This window comes from Perna viridis, chromosome 3 (assembly GCF_037379345.1).
Source record: "Perna viridis isolate PV_CMFRI_1.1 ecotype Kerala chromosome 3, ASM3737934v1, whole genome shotgun sequence".
Lineage (NCBI taxonomy): Eukaryota > Metazoa > Mollusca > Bivalvia > Mytilida > Mytilidae > Perna > Perna viridis.
In genome coordinates this window covers 25,431,132-25,436,869 of record NC_142447.1, presented here as the reverse complement: position 1 = coordinate 25,436,869, position 5,738 = coordinate 25,431,132, and the positions used below count along the sequence as shown (strand labels likewise).

Below are 5,738 nucleotides of genomic sequence, written 5' to 3'. Positions count from 1 at the left end.
AACAAAAATAAATTATTAACTCGGACTCCACTTAAAATTGGGGCACGGACCAGGTGTACCACTGCTTATTCACAGAGCATGTGCCATATATGAGAGTGGTTACAGGTTCGAATTCGCCAGAATCTGGGGTCAGATTATGGTGTGCGAGTGGGATGACATACCTACATGAAATTTGTTGCTTTGGTGAGCTAGCACATTACAAAATCCGGCTCAGTGCATCGGTCTGTTAATTTAAAATTAAAATTTTGGTCTGTTCAATTAATCATCAATTCTGTTCCTGAACGGTATGGAATATTAGCCTTAGGATGTTAAAACAAACAATCTAATATCAAGAAATTAATTTCGCCTGGTACTAATACTTTTAATGATCTGTTTTCTTTTTCCTTTTAAATAAATCATTAACGATTGTGATATCCTTTCTTTCTTTGAACTGTTTTTTTAAAGTCTAGTATCTTTGCAATGTAGAATATTTAAGTTGGAGTTACAATATTTGAATATTGTGATCTCCATTCTTTGTATGTTGAATGAATACCCAATAGTGTCTATAAAATAATACTCCGAGTCCCGCGGAGGGAACGACCAAACTTTGGCATCCAAATTTGACAGTTCTAACATCGTAGGAAATTTTTGCAGACCTTTTAATACGTTTACATATCTTCCCTGTATCCTGTATCAATTTGATCCAATGGAGCAGTGTAGCGAATAGAGTCACATTCTGAGACGTTTGTATAATACTAATTTGTTGTGACATGCATCATTAATTTGATCCTCTATCCTACATGATAACATCTAAATGAACTGTCCCGTACTACCATACATCGTATATTGAGTTACAGCCCTAGATGAAATCCTACGAGGAGGAATAACCCGGCCAGCGAAAGCTATATAGCGTAGCTGGCCGAGTGATCTAGGGCGCTGGACTTTGTGCTGGCGGTGTTGTCATAGATGTCACAGTCACAGCGGTATGAATACCCAACAGTGTCTATAAAATACTTTTTAATACTCCGAGTCCCGCGGAGGAAACGACAAAAAGTTGGCATCGCAAATTTGACAGTTCTAACATCGTTGGGAATTTTTCAGACCTTTATATATATCCATATCAGCATTAAGTGTTATTTCTAATATTTCCATTGATTATTCTTTCTAATATAAAGAAAAGCGTTCGAGTATGAATCTAAAAATTGTCAAGATGTTGCTGGCGTGCTTTTGGAGCTATTACGGATTATATTTAAATTTAAAGACATCACATACTGTTTTTTTTTGTAAATAAAGTTCTGCCTTAAAACCAGACAGAAGCTTATGATGAGTGATTCATGCCTTTTTTAATCTCAAATACTTTTTGATTGGAAATCCTTTATTAGGCCTCATAGAAACTGTATTCGATAATAAAAGTGAAAATGAAAGTCGACCATTGGAGAAATTAACACTTAAAATTTGGTTTCGTTCTACTACAAAAAAGTACGGAAAATTTTCCCAGCAGAATGTTTACACTAAAACCAGTCAAAAAAATGTTCCACGATATGTAGCTGATCCAAGGAAATGAATATAGGAAGATTTGTTTATTACCTAACAAATGTATTTGAACAGCTTCATAAGTTTGAGATATGATCAATCACCACTGCCTGTTTTTTTTAAACAGAACTATGCTTAAAACAGTATCTGACTAATATCATATCTTGTATGAATTATTCCGCTTCTGCTTTATCGTTCAAACAATCACTTATATAGAAAGGTTAACTGATATTTAAAACAAAATCAGAGAGAGAATGATTAGAACAATCGGCCAAAAGGTCTACAGAGCTTATGTTTTAGGTTATACTGAAACCCGACTTTAAATAAAATTTCTTAGTCTTATTCAATGAACAGGAAATTTATGTTTCTGGACCAAAGACTTTTGAAAACAATAGACAAAACATCATAAATATTACTGATTAAAATAAAGAATACAAACTGACATCAATACATAAATGAACACCTCGGACTCAACAAATTACAAGTAGTGCAGACCGAGTGCATTGTAAGGGTAGGCGTCTTTTGGCGCTTCTATAAATACAGGCAGATTGCTCCGTAAGGATATGCACCTTTGGCGTTTCTATAAACACGCACAGATTGTTCATATAATGTGAATTCCGTGTTTAATCGAAAGAAGGTAGCTACAAAATTGTGAAAGTTGTGAACAAGTCTATTCTCGTGGTGGAGATATCCACTACATTTCGATAAACTATTTCATGATTCTAACCTTAAAAAACTTTAACGTAATGAAATTAGTCTCATGGCAGAATTACCTTTAAAAGTTTATTTAAAAGACGCTTGACACTTCATATATCCTTTACGAAATGTGCCCAAGTTGTGCAGTTGGACACAACAAGTTCCCATCGGTAGAGAGATAAGTCAAACTATGCAGTATATAGAAAGTGTGTAAATTATGTAATTTTGAAAGAGCACAGAAAATGTAATTTAATGGCACAAAAAGTTTAAAATCGGTCGAGGTGTTTAAACGAGTAATCAAGGGAACCAAGGTTATAGCGGTAATCAAAAGAATGCAATCCAGGGACAAAGACCAGACATGGAAAACAGACATACACAACAAAGAACATAAAGTAACTAAAATCATACATACAAAGTAACAAAAGCAAATGAGCAACTTGGACTCCACCAAAAACTGGGAGCATGGACCAGGTGCACCGGTAGGGTAAGCGTTCTCTGTTTTTCTAAAAACACCCGCCGAGTTGTTCATAAAAAAATGTTCGGGATAGACGAAAGAGGAAAGGAAAACTATGAAGTTTGAACAATTCAGTTCCCATGGCGCAGATGGATATACCGTAGCTATCAACGAGTACACGATGACGACCATAAAACCCCTGTAGCGATGATCCCAATCCCACAGCAACACAGACCCGTTCCAGATGCCTATTTGTTAGAATTACGATATTACCGGTACCTCTGTAAGTCTAGTGAAGTTGTATTTTGAAATCATATGTTTGAAATATTCAGTTATCATGTAGTTTTACATGATGACAGAACTTCGAAAATGTGAGGTGAAATATTTAACTATACATGTATCAACAGAAATTTGTAGGTCATGTTATTGTAAAGGTAATTAAAACTGAATTATTTTGATAAATCATTAGATATTCTTGGATAACTTGTGATATTTGTGGTGTTTTGTCTTTGTAGTCTAATCTTTGCGTCTTTATTATGGATATCATGTTCCACTTTCTAATCATTGTCTCCTTATATTCACTTATATCACTTTAAAATATTTACCTTCCACTTAGTTACCTGTCACTATGACTTTCTGTGTTATAAATCCACCACCATGCTACAGTAGTTTTTATGAACTGAAGATATATTTTTCAGTATCAAGAAAAACGACGGTTACTTATTCTAATTCTACACCTAGACAATGCTTCTCTATTTGTTCATTATTCATAAACTGTGTTTTGTATTTAGTATCGCAGTTTTATATATCGATATTGATTTCGTTCAGAAGTTGCTTTAAATGTGGTATTATACGAGTCTTTCTAAGGTTTTCGTCTATTGACTTTTTTCCAAATCATTTTAGTTTTGCAACAGAGTTCAATATTGGCAAGTCTCCATAATTTAATATAGAGCAATACAGTGTGCAATTACTTTTGAATTATTGAAATATGTTATATTAATAATATACACACTTGGGAACTGGCGCCGACTGCTCCAAAAGTTCTGCTGACCAATCAGTGGCATACTTACCTCTCCTAATGTTGTCTTTCAATTGACTACTTCAACTTTAAATGATGAAAATAGAAGCTCTGAGATTTGTCGTGTAAGGTAATCTAACTATAGGGAATTACTCACCAGTCTATCATACGCCTTAGCCTTCGGTAACCTCTCCTCACCAAAGATAAAATCTCCTCCTTTCATCATGGATGACGCATCGGTAGAGCATTTCTTGAATGCCTCATGCAATTGCTGGTACACTAGGGTCAACTCACTAACAGGTCTATTCACCTCCATGAATCTTCACGTACTGCAAAGAGTTTATTATCTGTTCTATGGTCCTCTACAAAGGACAGATGATCATTTAGCAGATAATACTCTTCTGTAGCATTATGAAAAGCAAAGCAAGAGTATTGCTCGCCTGCTCGGACATACCAACTTAGAAATGAAGACCACAAAAGAAATACTGAATATTAACATACCTCTCTCTCAGATTATGGCATTAGGGTGTCCTTGTTCTCAATCATATGCGGCAAATTTCTCTCCCTCCATCAATACAGCAAGGTAACGAACTTCTTGTTGAAACTGGCCTAGTTTCTTAACGTATTATTGATCTTTGCTGCTACATGTTTTACCTGGTCGTTTTCATCACCTGTCATCTCAGTTATAATGCCCTCTAGTAACTTCTGGTATGCCTCAGCGTCTTCACATATCATACCACGCAGCGCCATGCACATGGCTTTACCTGAAAGAAAAATATAAATTGCATCGTAATGATGTACCAATTTAGTTGTCCTATCAGACCTTACAGTTAAATTAGTTAAATGAGTGTATCTCTTCATTCGGGTGAATAAGAGCAACGCTCTAGCCTCCAAAAGCATACATTTTTCGAATGTTGATCCAGGTAGTCGTTGAGGGGTCATACCAGTCATCTTCTCCAGTACAGTTTTAATGATCCATGGGACATTCTTGGCTCCAACTCTTATACTCATCAGCCCTATCTAGACTTCTCTGATGATATCGGTATACTTACCACCATGGAAAGTAACAACTTCTTGCTGGTTCAAAACAGCTAATGGTCTGTTCCACTGATCTTGCCAAAATGCCACCCCCTCCTTCAACTCGTAAATGTGTCCTGATAATACATCATTTTCTGGTCTCTGACTCTTAATACCTTTATAATACCTTTCATGTGATATGAGGTTCAATTTAACCCGCTGAAATAATGTGATAGTGCTGGCCATCTCCTCCATTCTCGCCTTCATGCCTAGACATACCTCCTGTTGTTATTTTATTTCTTCTACAATAGAAAATATATGTTTAATTTATGCTGCTTAACATTCAAAATGCAATGGGTGTATACTAACATGCAACATAGTGTCTGACGAAATTCTTCATGAATTCATATAAGTCATTGTTAGAAGTACAAATCAATGTTTTGAACTGTCAATTTGACTGCCATCAAATGATATCTATACACTTTTTAGCGTAGTATATTTTTATAGGTTTTGTCCTTGTATCTAAGTTTAAGTTCATGTACGGCAATGATTTTGCCTTTTTGATTTATGTCTTTTGAAACGTTTCAATTTTTCCTTAACATGTCACTTATGTGTTGTAAAGAGTAGGGTTTTTGATTATTTTTTCTATGATTGATAATTTATCTACCCTTCCGTACATTATTTGTATATCACACATGCTTATAATACCATGGCAATGATTTGTTAAGTTAAGTCATGATGCAAAACATTCAGAATCGTTCGGGAAACCATTGCAATGAAACTGATTCCAGACCTCATACAAATAAATATGTTGCGACAATGTACATAAATAGGGATTAATTAGGTTTTATTATAATTAACCTCCCGCTGACATTATGGCTATTTGTTTTCTGTATATTGTAAAACAAAAAGACAGACTAAAATTGGCTAGGGCATAAAGTTGATAAAATCAGTTCTCAAATAGTACAGAGAATATATTAATGATCATGATGATATTAAGACATTCTAACGACTTTCATCTTAATAAAGGAACTATATAAT

The 5,738-nt window shown here is 34.9% G+C and overlaps 1 pseudogene; it reads right to left on the bottom strand.

Annotated features, from left to right (window-relative positions):
* Positions 1-4,063: 4,063 nt before the first annotated feature.
* On the bottom strand, positions 4,064-4,943 carry LOC148621589 (uncharacterized; annotated as a pseudogene).
* Positions 4,944-5,738: the final 795 nt, after the last annotated feature.